The 13,677-nt window shown below is 41.2% G+C and overlaps 1 protein-coding gene across 3 annotated transcripts in view; it reads right to left on the bottom strand.

The window, feature by feature from the left end:
- ARID5B (AT-rich interaction domain 5B) overlaps positions 1 to 13,677 on the bottom strand; it is a 189,879-nt gene that overhangs the window by 159,048 nt on the left and 17,154 nt on the right. The gene's annotated exons all lie outside the window — the stretch shown is intronic.

The raw sequence follows: 13,677 nt of genomic DNA, 5'->3' as shown, positions 1-13,677 counted from the left end.
ATCTGGGATTCTTGGAACTCTGACTCACCCCCAAATTCCTATGTTTATGGTACATTTTCCCTTGGCTTATACACAAATATTGAATTTAACTTTTGTCCTAAAATTAAATAAAACTGTGATGTAATCCCCAAAGAAATACTTCATAAATGTTATGTGCTTCCCACTGAAAGAAACTTACACATTCTCATGTTTCTTAAAAACTTTGTAAGTTGAGAAATGAACTGATTTTTTTCTTTTAATACGTATGGGGTAAGAGGCAAGAGGGCAAGGGAGGAGAAAACCTACGAATCTAAGAAAAGTAGTTGAAACGTAAGTTTCTCCTATGGATCATAAATTTCCATTTTAAGCATCTTTAATTGCTTCCAGGAAACGATCAACTTTTCTGACTCAGAATTAATCCAGCAAGATATTTAATAGATATCCGTACATGGAGCAAAGGAGGGCCTCTCTTTCCCGAAGCTTCTTTGGAAAAGGCTTAATAAGATCATCTCACTGGGCTTTAAGTTAAATTATTTGAAGCATTTGACATTTCAACTTGAACTGACTTCTTTCATTTCTTTTACTTCACATTTCTGAAGAAAGCTGAGCTGTGAAAACCCCTAAGCTTACAAAATCTTAGAAATATTTTTGACAAACAACAACAGGAAGATGTCTCTGAGCTATTAAACAAAGGGAATTCACGAGTGATTTTGGCTAATTTTGCTGTAAAACATGACTCTTTCCTCCTTCTCTCCCACCTACACACACACACACACACACACACACACACACACACACACACACTACTCCAAAGCAAACAAAAAAGGGTTTATTAAGATAAGCTTCACACAATAAGAAGCCCCGGATTCAGTTTTTTAAAAATGTTTTAAGGTAGGATCTAAAATTTCACTTTTCCTCATCCAGTTCCAAGCTGTCTCTGAGAAGTTTGTTAGGCAGCAGCAAAATAACGAATACTCTATCAAAAATGAAAAGTAAAACTTTTGTAATGGAATCCTTTCTCTTATCATGATTAAATATGAACTTCCACTAAATGGGAGACAAAGTAGAAACTGTTTTTATTCTCTGCTCAAGAAAAAAAAAAATTTCAATACTTTATATAAACAATGGGGCATATTACAATGTACCATTTCAATGGATGATTTCACTCAGATTCACTACACCATCCTCTCGAAATAAAAGATCTATAGTTGTCACGCATTTTATAACTATTACATGGTGATTATTAAATGTCAGAATAAAAATTCAGGCTGGGTATTGTTTCAAAGCACATGGGAACAGCTTCTGGACAGGGCATACCAGAAATCAAGTTTAGAATATACTGGAAAATAATTAAGTATCATGGTATATAAGTCTCAATATTAGCAAAGATGGAATTTGGCAACAATTTTACCAAATATGGTTCCCTAGAAGAGACAAGTTTGGAGATGAGTGTTATTTTCAAATAGCTCTATGATCAAATGATTATCATTTCAATTACCAGTTGCTTCAGAACTTTTCCAAGAAATGGCATGACTAGCTCTGGCTGGCTTCCAACACCCGCCAAACAAATAGTTTATTAACCGAGAGAAAATACAATCCTTATGATGTCATTGATGAATAAACCCATCTTTCAAGATCCAGTCTACAGGTTTAGTCCTCCCTCCTTTCTCTCTCTCTCTGAAACAGACCTTCTGAATATATACACAATGCATAAAAACAAATGCAGGAATTCAAATAAACATGTATAAGCCATAAACCCAAGTTTGGATTAACTGTGAAACCACCAGTATGTTTCACTGTGGATTCACAGAGAAACTGGCCCGGCAACATTGTCAAACGCCAGGATTTAGAAGGAAATCTGATAAGCGGAGGAGGGGGAAGTAAAAAACCAACCCCCCAAACAAAATAGCCAACATATATATAGAAAACGTCTCAGGAAACATTACTCTGTACACACAATGGCATAAATCACATGTTCGTATTTACTATTCTGAGGCAGTTGCTGACTAAAGTTCCTAATACTCACCATTCTTGGGCAAGTCTCTATGTCTAAGAAAAGAATTTCTATAAGCTCATCTCATGATTACATTAGCTCTCTGCAAACCGAGAATTAGCACTGGATAAATACTGCTTATTTACTCTAATGCAACCCAAAAGGAACACAAAGAAATACACCTTGTTATTCTATTAATGCACCTTGGCTTTTCAATTAACCCAGAGCCTAATCAATATTTATGTAGGCTGCGTTGGGATACTTTCTAAGTCCCTATCCCCTTTCATCATTGTTTCAAACTGCCTATTTCTGTTGTTGGGATTTTGTTTCTCCCACTGCATAATAACAGTGTACTCAATCACAGACTCCTCTAAGTCAGAGGAGATCATCTGGTCAAGACGTCATGTATCAGCCAGCCCATGTGTATGGCCGGCCTCTCCAAGTGTTGTAAGAATTGGGACACTTGGGACTCCCCTGGTGGCACAGTGGTTAAGAATCCGCCTGCCAACGCAGGGATCATGGGTGAGAGCCCTGGTGTGGGAAGATCCCACATGCCGCGAAGCAACTAAGGCCGTGCGCCACAACTACTGAGCCTGCACTCTAGAGCCTGTGAGCCACAACTACTGAGCCCGCTAGCCACAACTACTGAGCCCACATGCCACAACTACTGAAGCCCACATGCCTAGAGCCCGTGCTCCGCAACAAGAGAAGCCACCGCAATAAGAAGCCTGTGCACTGCAACAAAGAGCAGGCCCCGCTCACCGCAACTAGAGAAAGCCTGTGCGCAGCAACGAAGACCCAATGCAGCCAAAAATAAATAAATTAATTAATTAAAAAAAAAAAAACAATTGGGAAACTTTACACAAAGTCTCCTGACTTCTATCTTCTCCTATAAAATAAAATAAAGGGTTATCTGGGGGAAAAAAAGAGAACAAAAAGACCCCTCAAAACAAAAAAGTTGAAACTGAGTAGAGGTTGCTTTCTTTAGATGAGATGCAAGCTCTCTAGTCTGCCACTGACCCCACCGCTCCTATCGCCTCACACTCAGTCCACCGTTCCTTTACCTCCCTGGCCCCTTGGGCACGCACCCACCATTTAAACGTCCACACCCTAATTTATCCCACCTCCCTCACTTTAACGATGAGGACAGTCAGGTTCAGTGACATGTCCGACTGCCAACTTCAGGCAGAACTTGGACAGGAATCCAGGTTTCCTATCGGCCAACACAGCATTCATCCTGGACTCTGGAGCCAGACTGCCTGGGTTCAAATCCCAGCCCTGCCATTTACTCCCTGTGGAATACTGGGCAACTTCTTTAACTTCCCTGTGCTTCCATTTTTTTAAATGTATGTTTTTTAAAAAGGTTAATGATACTGTCTATCTCTGACGGTAATGGTGAGGATTAAATGTGTTAACATAAATGAAGTGGTACATCGGATTTAGCTGTCATCACTGTCATTGCTTCTCTGAATTAGTGTTTTCCAAAGAATGCCACACAGAGATGAGTATAGATGGTTCATGGATAAACCTTCTAACATTTAATATAAGTTACTCATTGCTTATTTATTTTTGTGGTAACTTTCCACTTATGGGGAAGTGGTACTGGTTTCCCATTTATAGGAGATATAGAAAGTTTCCTCTTTAAATAAGTTTTAGTTAAAAAACAATGGGTCAGTTTGAACAAAGCCATTAAATAAACCCAGTAGATTTGAGTATGGCAAAAAAAAAAAAGGTCAAGATGCTATGAAAATGACTGAAATTTGGGACAGTACATTATATATCAGTGGTTCTCAAAGTGTGGCTCAGGAACCCTGGGGAATCCCCAAGACTATTTCAGTGGTCCACAGAGTCAAAACAATGATCATAATAATACTAAGAAACTATTTGCTTTTTTCACTCTTATTCTCTTTCAAGTGTATAGTGGGGTTTTCCAGTGACTACAAGACAGATGGTATGGCAAAAGAGTGAATACAGAAGGAGATACAAGAATACAGCTGTCTCTATTAAGCTCAACAGTAAAGAAGTTTACAAAAATGTAAAACAATGCCACTGTTTTTACTAATTTTTTTTGTTTTTGAAAATAAGGTTAATTTTCATAAAAATATGTTACATTTACATGATGGCTTTATATTCCCATTTTCATTGTATTAATATTTTTTAAAATTAAGTTACAGTAAATTTTCCTTTTTTTATGTACAGTTCTATGTATACCATAGTACACATGGCAACTACTGATCTGTGCTTGGTATAGTTTTCTCTTTTACAAAATGTCATATAAATTAAATCACACAGTATGAAATCTTTTAAGGCTGCTTCTTTCACTCAGCATAATGCCTTTGAGAGCCACCCATGCTGCTGCCTATATCAACAGCTTGTTCCTTTTTTTCTGCTGAGTAGTACCTCATGTTATGGATCTGTCCCATTGAGGGACACTGGGTTGTTTCCAATTTTGGCGATTACAAATAGAGCTGCTATAAATATTCATGTACAAGTTTTCGTGTGAACATACATTTTCAGTTCTCTAGCGTAAATACCTAGGAGAGGGATTGTTGAGTCATATAGTAAGTACATATTTAATTTTGCAGAAGCTGGCCAACTGTTTTCCAGAGTGGCTGTACCATTTTGCGTTCCAACCAGCAATGTATGAGAGCTCCAGTTGTCCCCCATCCTTACCAGCACTTGATACTGTCACTGTTAATTTATTATTGCCATTTTAATATGTACGTAGCGGTTTCTGATCATGTTTTTAATTTTCATTTCCCTAATGGTTGATGATGTTGAACATCTTTTCAGGTGCTAATTTGCCATCCGTATATCCTTTCTGATGAAGTGTGTGTTTAAGTCTTTTGCCCATTTTTAAACATTGGGTTGTTTTCTTACTGTTGAGTTTTGAGAGTTCTTGTACCCTCTTGATACAAGTCTTTTACCAGATATGGGGTTTGAAAATATTTTCTCCTGTTCTGTAGCTTGTCTTTTCATTCTTTTAACAGCGTGTTTCACAAAATGAAAGTTTCATACTTTGATCAAGTCCAACTGGTCAGTGTTTTTCTTTTATGGATTGTGGTTTTACTGTTAAATCTATGAACTCTTTGCCTAATTCCTGGTCATGAAGAGTTTCTACTTTGCTTTCTTCCCAAAGTTTTATAGTTTTACATTTAGAAGTATAATCCATTTTGACTTAGTTTTATATAAAGTGTGAGGGTCAGCTTGACATTCATTTTTTTGGCATATAAATGTCACATTACTTTTATTTTTAAATAAATTAGTAAGCATTTAAAATCATTTTAAGTTTTAATTTCTAATACCAGTAGATATAACCCACATAAATCAAAGCTCCTTTGTGGTCCTAAATAATTTGAGCATAATGGGTCTTTAGTCCAAAAACTTTGAAAACCACTATATCACTAACCAAGGCCGTTCTTATTCTTAACTTTCCTTAATGTCTTAGTAACAATTTAATAATGAACAACTCTACCTTTGACTTGAAATTCTCCCTCTTGTTAAGAACTATGAAGAATCCGAGATTTTACACTACTTTCAAACTTATAAGTTAGCTTGTCACAGTTTCATGGATGCTTGCAGAGGACACAGACTCCTGGTCAGAGACAAACGATGGTTTATAGCTCACAGAAATAGCTGTAGTCAAAGTATCAGCATTTGTGTTGGATCTCTGATACCCAATTCCCAAAAAGAGATACCAAGAGGGCTAGATGATATGTGTACACAGAGTGCGGTGCATTTCAGGAAAAGAACCCCAAGCATAGGAAACCCAAATCTTTTAATACTGATCAATAAGTATGTCTGCCCTTTGTTCTGGAGGAAGGCACTAGCTCCATCTTCCAAGGCCGTTCACTATATAAACATCCTTGAAAAGATAGTTGGAACAAAGAGTCAGTGGCCCTGCTCACAAACGTACAGATACTCAGTGGACCCATGAAAAATACCTACCCAACGCCTACCACCTCTACATTCCTTTGCTTTGTTCAATTTCTCTCCTTCCTCATTCTATTTCCCTGCAGGAAAAATGTAGGAAACATTTATCTTTAGATGCTGTCTGGGTCCAGTCTTCCTTCTCTGCATATCACTCCTTGAAGAAATCATTCTCCATGGAGATTCCAATGTTACTCTCTAAGGCCATGACTACATTCTGTAGTTTGGTTCCAACTAGTTGGTTCAGACCTTCATCCAGACTCCAGTCCTTTGTCCAGTCCTCAATTTAGATGTCTCAAGAGTCAACTCAAGTTCAGCAGAACTGTACTACCAACTTGGCTTATGTGTAAGAAAAGAGCTTAGTTGACACAAGAAGAATTTAATACTCCCCAACTGTGGTTAACTTTTTGCCCACATCTATTCTTCCTTTCATCTTTAGTAACAGACTGCTAATTTGCTCGGCACAGAATACAGACACCACTACCCTGCTTCCCTTACAGCCAGATGCGGCCATGTGACCAAGTTTTGACCAATGGGATGTATCAGTGATGGGCGCAACTTCCAGGTCAGGGCCTCAGAGGGGATGGATGTGCCTTTGGATCATACAAATAAAGGCACATCTCTCAGGAGAAAACGCTAGAGGGAGTCAGGTCTCTAGATGACTTCGTAGAACACAGCCGTCATACTAACCCTGAAACACTTACCCATTGGCTGTGACATGAGAGATTTTGAACTCCCAACTTATTTAAGCAGCTTTAATTCTGGGTCTCTGTTAAACAGAGCTAAACCTATTTTTTTTTTTATTAATATATCATTCCTCAGGAGAGAAGACATGAACGGAACCTTCCCTATAGCACCACGTGGTACCCTGTAACAGACCACTGCTGAGGAGAGCCATGTTCAGCTATGTTAATGGAGCCCAAAGGACAATAAACACATACGTGTATTATCAGAGGGGTTGGCGGGGGTGGGGGGTAGAATGAAAACAGGAGAACACGGCATATTCACCTTAATTGTCCCCAAACATCCTGGGTTTTCGCACCAATGGACTCAGGCAAGGGGAAGAAAGTGCCCTGTTGGGCCTGGCTGCATTGGCCACTTCCCTTGCTTGCAAGCCTCCCTCAGATACCTGATATTCAAGGTACCATCTGCCCCATGACTCTCCCTGTTACACATTAGTATGTTCTGCTAACAGGACATCTACAAAGTGAGTAAAAGGTTTCACTCTGCAGGCACATGGTTGCCAGTCAGAGGTCCAAGAAGGTCTGGCAAAAGAGAATGGTAATGTGGGTCAACAAGATGAAGCTTTCACTGGTCAGTGGTGAAATGAGAAAAATGAAATGATAAAAATGAAGACAACACAGTGAGTATTTCAAGAAGCTAAATATGCTAGATTTTAAGGACTATCCTTGTATCAGCCAGGATCCCAACAGGAAAGAGATGGAACAGTTGAGTAATGATAATCCAAGGAGGGTTTTACAAAGGGACTAATGACAAAGATGTTGGTGGGATATAAAGGAACGCTAAGAGAGCGATAGTGCAGGAACCTGGGCTAACAGCATCTCAGCTATCACCACTCCTGGGTGAAATCGTCAAAAGGGGGGGGGGGGGATGGTTACCAGGATCAGAGCAGATCCTTCCACCAGTGGCTGTGACTCTTCCTTAGAGGGACACCAGCAGCCCGGGGGAACCTCCCGTGTAAGGACAGGGAATAAACACCTGCCTTCCTTCTCCTTCCTCCCTCCGTCTTCTGTGGGGGAACGTCACTGGAAGCCACGGGTCCCAGGAGCTCTGTTAATGCGGCCACGCCGGGGGCCCCAGGACAGAGAGAAGGGTGCGGCGCTGACCTGGAGAGGGTCCCTGCACACTCCTGCTGTTTAGGACTTCACCTCTCCTCCTTTCATCTGGTGTTACAATAATCTTTTTTTCCTCTAAAATGAGGATGGCAATGGATGCTGGTAGCTGCTTTTTAACGTCCTTACTCGGCAAAATAAAATGATATCAACACTAACTTGGTCCCCGAACTGGGAATTACTGTGCTTATTACCTGTGACATAATGTTAAATCTTTTGTTAGGTGTCAGTATTTGATTCTGAATTGCATAATTCTCTCTCCTACAATAAACACCAGAATTGCAGAGACTTTAACGGCGAGGACGTTTAACTTTTACTTCTCTTGTACTTCCCAAGGAGCCATGGATCGTGCTGGGCCCAAAGCACACAACAAGTATTTATTTTAATGGTCCCCCCTGTCTGGATGTTCCATGCTGGGGGAAACTGAGAGCTGAGGAAGCACTGGCTTCTGAGTCTCATGGACCCAGGTTCACAGGTAGCTCTACTGTGTTTAATGTCAATGTTAATCTTGGGACGTGACATTATCTCGCCAAGGTCTCATCTGAAAAAAGGGCGAGGGGAATTGGATAAAAGAACCCACCTCACAGGATAACTAGGCTGTTGGAGTAGTTCTAGTACAATTGTCAACACAGGCATCCAAGAAATGACGGCTATTACTGTTATTACATAACATCACTTTAACTGAAAATGAGGGAAGGAGGGTGAGCGATCTTCAGATGTCACCTGCAAGGAACTGTGCATGTTCTTTACTCCTCTTAATTCTTTGTCTGGGGACAGTAATATCCCTGTAGCTCCTGCTGGGTACCTCCAAGGCAAAGGGTGGGCCAGAAAGCAATTAAGAATGTCTGGGCTTCTCCTTAACCCTCAAGGATACAGCGGTGGCAAACTCTGAGGTGCTTTACTCTACCCAGACGTTAATCTATGAATTTAACAGACATCATCTTATCTAATCCCCATGAGGACTTGCTGAGGTAGGTAACCTCAGGCCCATTTTAGAGATGACAAAACTGAAGTAGAACCAGAAACCAGCTTGGTAAGCCTATCATTTCTCTGGGAAATTGGTCTCTAAGCCTTTATAGCAGTAACACTCCAACCTACTCCTATCCTGAGATAAGTGAACCTTCCCCATCTCCCAGCAATTTCCTGGGGTGGCTGGGACTTAAGGTCATGTTGGGACAAAAAGATTTGTAATTTTTTCATTTGTATTTTTTTTTTTTTTGCCCCCAAAGTAAGACTACATGCACTAGTTAAAAATGTGAAGAATTTTCTGTTGTCTGAGTGATGCAGGTATCCTCTCAAGTTTGCTAAGGGTTAATGTGACTCCCTTAACACGATGAAATGGATTTGCCATGGAGGCTGATTAGTGTATTGGGTTCCAATTTCCCAAGCCAGCCCCTTCTCTTCCAACCTCTTCCCTCCCCCTCACCAGACACTGGCGTGATGCTTGTGGCTCGGTGAATTTTGGAAATCCATCCTGGCGCAATTACAGGGAGTGAGCAAACAGAAGACTGCTCCGAGGGGCGATTTGTCAAATGTAATGTGACCATCCTTCACGGCACAGCCAAAGGCATTTCAGTATCAAACAAGTAATTCAAAAACCCTAAATATTTTAATATTCCTAAAAACATTTTTAATACTCGCTAATCTAAAACCTGTTAGGATGCAGCCTGCTTCCCTGACCAGAAGGCCTCTCTAAAGAAAGCCCCAGAAACATCCTCTCATTAATTCCCAGTTCCATTTTTTTCCTTTTGGATTTACTATGCACGCATCTCTTTTTCCTCCCTAAGATTAAAAAAAAATTTACACAGAAATCAAGAAAATGCATCCCAGCATCCTCTCTAAACAGGCAAGCATTTGATATGTAGAGAAGATGCCTTAAGTCAACGGTTGAGCAGCCTACCCTTCCTTTAGCCAAATTAATAGGGTGTTAACGTCACAGTCTATTTTTTAACTACTTTCAGGTTGCCATAATAAAAACTAGCTTGGCACCCATATACTTAGCTCTGGCCATTAAAACAGAAACAAAAGAAGATAAATGAGGCCAATTCCAGTGTTAAAGCACAGCTGAGTTACCTATAAGACCATTCTCTAAAAGCAAAAACAATAACAATAAAACCCAAACTCAACCACCACCCAACCCAGATGTTCTAATATGGTGAGTGACTTCAAACCATTACTTTTACACCTGCTGATCTTTTTTTCACCTAGTTTTACAGGCATACGGCACCCTGCTCAGGTACGAAGTTCAGCAGGGCCCATATTCAATCAGGACCCTAAAAGGAAGAAGGAAGTTCTTTGCCCCTGTTGGTATATGAAAATCACGGTGGGAGCCGACTGAATTAGTCAAGGTTATTGGTGATCTGGCACAGCACCTTGATATACTGCTGTCATTAATGAGAAGAGCAGTCTTCACAGAGTCATCGAAAGCCTTACGCCTATTTAGCACACTTTAATGTAGAAACCAAGTAAATCTTCCTGTTTTCTGTAGCCTTTATTTAAACGTAAACATACGATTTAGACATGCTCCCTCTTGCTAAACATTTTTTTTCACTCTGTTCACTTAGCACAGTTCACGTTATTACCCTCACATGTACAATGGCAGTGGAATAATTTGAGACCCACGGCTTTATTTAATAATGTAATTATCCTATATTGGATTACTTAAAAGGGGCTTTGTATTTTGCAGTTCTAGCTTTTCCCATACCAGTGATATGCTCTGACACAGTAACTGATTCAGGCTTCAGTCAAAAGCTCTAAACTCAGTTTGGAAAAATATTGAGTGTTTCTGAATAAGCCAGGATTAACATAAGAGCCAATCTGCAGCCACAGTTGGTGACCTTTCTACTCCTGTTCAAAGACCGTGGTGTGGAGGCCAACACAGAGGACAGACACGAGCAACTATGGCTGCCTGATTCCAACTCTCTGCCACCTCAGTGAGGTGGTATAAACCACAGAATAAAGCCCAAGTTTTCCTCAAGGTAAGCTTTCTGAAGGCAGGGCTGTAACTTGCCTTCCATGTCTTCTGATATTCCGTATACTACCAGGAGGAGCTGGATGCATGAATGAATGAATGAACAAACAAATGAATGAGGGAATGAAGGAATGAATGCTACCGGGCATTCTGACAAAACAGTTGCAGAAGGGAATCCAGAAGGAGCTATCACAAGCTGAGCGTTCACAAGCTGAGCTTCATCCGGTGCTATTGTCAGGAGGGATTTTGTTTGAGCTTTTCCCCAACTCAACTCAATCTGATCCAATTAACCTGCATTGACTCTGCTCTGTGCCAGGCACTGGACTGAGTACCAGCCATGGAGAGAGAAGGATGAAGAAGACACTGGTGCTGCCCTTCAGAAACGGGCAGTGCCCAGGGCTCCTGTTCCTTGCCTAGAAGCGAAGGTTACTCTCTCTCTAGTCTCCTTTGCCAGAGAATCCATTCATTCTTTCATTTTCAATGCCTGGAGCATCTACTCTGAGCTGCGCTAGGCACTAGGAACAGCAGGGGTCTGGGGAAGAACAGCAGTCTAGCGGGGGTGGGAGACACAGGACACACACAGTAAACCACAGTCCCCAGCTAAGTGTGATTTATATAATGAGAAACTGTCATAAGTGATCTCATTCATTCAACAAATATTTATTGAGCACTAACTATATGTCAGGCACTGGGACCACAGAAATTAAAATAGATGAAAATCCCTACCTTCCTGGAGCCCACAGTTGTGTGTGGGGTTAGGGTACGTGTGTGTGTGTTGGCAGAGAGGGGAGTGGGGGGCCAGATAATAAAATCTGAGGCGAAAGAACTAGAAGAGGCAATAATGGGAAACAGAGGGTAGAACTGGGGATGATTTCAAATCAGATGGTCAGGGAAGGTCTCTGCTGAGACCATAAGGAAGAGAAGGAACGAGCGGGGAAAGAACACAGGACACTGCACGCAGAGGGAACAGAGGATACAAAGGCACGGGGAGGGACACGGTATGTTGTCAAATTCAAGGTGAAAGAAAAAACACATAGCATACATATGTCCTAGAGCTGATACATGCTTGTAAATTTGAATCCAGACTCCTTTTCTCTAAGTTTCTGGCAGGTTTCGCATGGAAGCTACCCCATAAATCAATTTCCATTATTAAAAATTGACCAGAATCTGGGAATTCCCTGGCAGCCCAGTGGTTAAGACTCCGCACTTCCACTACAGGGTGCACGGGTTCGATCCCTGGTCGGGGAACTAAGATCCCGCATGCCGTGTGGCGTGGCCAAATAAATAAATAAATAAAAAGTGAAAAGAGAATCAACAGACTGGGAAAAGATATTAAAAAATAATTGACCAGAATCTGCTTAATGCCACCCTTTTCTCAAACCTTTAATGCCTACATAGGTGTGTTTTAAGCACTTTATCTAAAACCAAGTTGCATATTCCCTGAAAGAGGAACAGTTGAGTTTTCCTGTGAAACAGATAATTTCCACAGAATTTAAAAGATGGAAGGCCAGCTGCTCCCTGACATACGCACAAAGTTGAAGAGTGGCTGAGAGATCCTTATTTCCTATAGGTTCACCTGTTAGAAACACAAACTGGGACCACAATCCCTTTCATTTGGATGTTTAGGACTTCGTTACATGGACATATGCCAACCTGATTTAACGCCCCTCCTCAAGCACTGTGCGTGAACCATACCTATGTTTTTATGCATCTAGGAGCCTGTTTAATTATACCAGCTACAGCGTTCTCATTCCCCTTCTCTCTGCAGACTCATCATCACACCAGACACAATGTCCTTGCCAGCAAAACCCCCCAAATTCACTGATCAAGACATTAGGTTTGAGACTTCCCTGGAGGTCCACTGGCAAAAGAATCCGCCTTCCACTGCAGGGGTATGGGTTCGATCCCTGGTCGGGGAACTAAGATTCCCACATGCCGTGGGGCAACTAAGACCTGACACAGCCAAAAATAAAATAAAACAAAATAAATAAATAAATTTATATATATATATGACATTAGGTTTTAGAAAGACCCAATATAACTTGTTGACATGCTCTAAGACTAACCAATATTTGAAGGATTAAAGCAGTCTGCTATCTATTATGTATGTCGTCTATAATTAAATGCCCAGAAGAGTAGGGAGGTGTTTGGAAGAACCACTCAAGGAGAATGCATAATAACAACAAAAGGAGAAGAAAAAAAAAAAAAAAAAAAAGAGCGAGACAGGGTGAGAAGACTATCTTCCAATCCACATCAGACTAGCTTTATACTAACGTGATTGGTTCCACTGCTGACTGTAGTGGGCAGCCTCTAAAAGGACACCCAATGATCCCCACCTCCTTGCATTCATGCCCTTGTGTGATCCGCTCCCCTTGAATATGGGCTGGACATAATGCCCCACATCTAACAAACAGACCTAGGCAAAAGTGATGGGATTTCAACTCTGAGATTAGTTTACCGAAGGACTGTGGCTCCCGGCTGGCTCCCACACTGTGAGGGAAGTCAACTGCCATGCTGGAGCCAGCCTGTGGAGAAGCCCATGCGGCTGGCCAAGGAACCAGGGAGGTCAAGGTCAACGGCAACAAGGAAGGAGGCCGTCAGCCCAACAGCCCAGGAGCAGAGAAGTGAGCTCAGAAGTAGACTCTAGCCCCAGAGAGCTTTGAGGTGACTTAGGGCCCACCGGGCACCCTGACTACAGCTTTGAGAGACCCCAAGCCAGACACACCTAGCTAAGCCTTACCCAGACTCCTGACCTACAGAAACTGTGAATGAGAAATGCTTTAAGATGGGAAATATGGGGTAATTCGTTACACAACAATAGAGAGCTAGTACACTAATCTTTTAACATGGAATACGTTGACATATTTTTGTGTGACAATGAAATAAATTCTGTGAAACAAGGTGCTAAATACCAGTTTTAACTGTGCCTGGAAATTAGATTAATTTCTGCT

Source organism: Balaenoptera acutorostrata, chromosome 16 (assembly GCF_949987535.1).
Source record: "Balaenoptera acutorostrata chromosome 16, mBalAcu1.1, whole genome shotgun sequence".
Taxonomy (NCBI): domain Eukaryota; kingdom Metazoa; phylum Chordata; class Mammalia; order Artiodactyla; family Balaenopteridae; genus Balaenoptera; species Balaenoptera acutorostrata.
The sequence above is the reverse complement of the archived record's forward strand: the minus strand, read 5'-3'. Positions and strand labels throughout refer to the sequence as shown.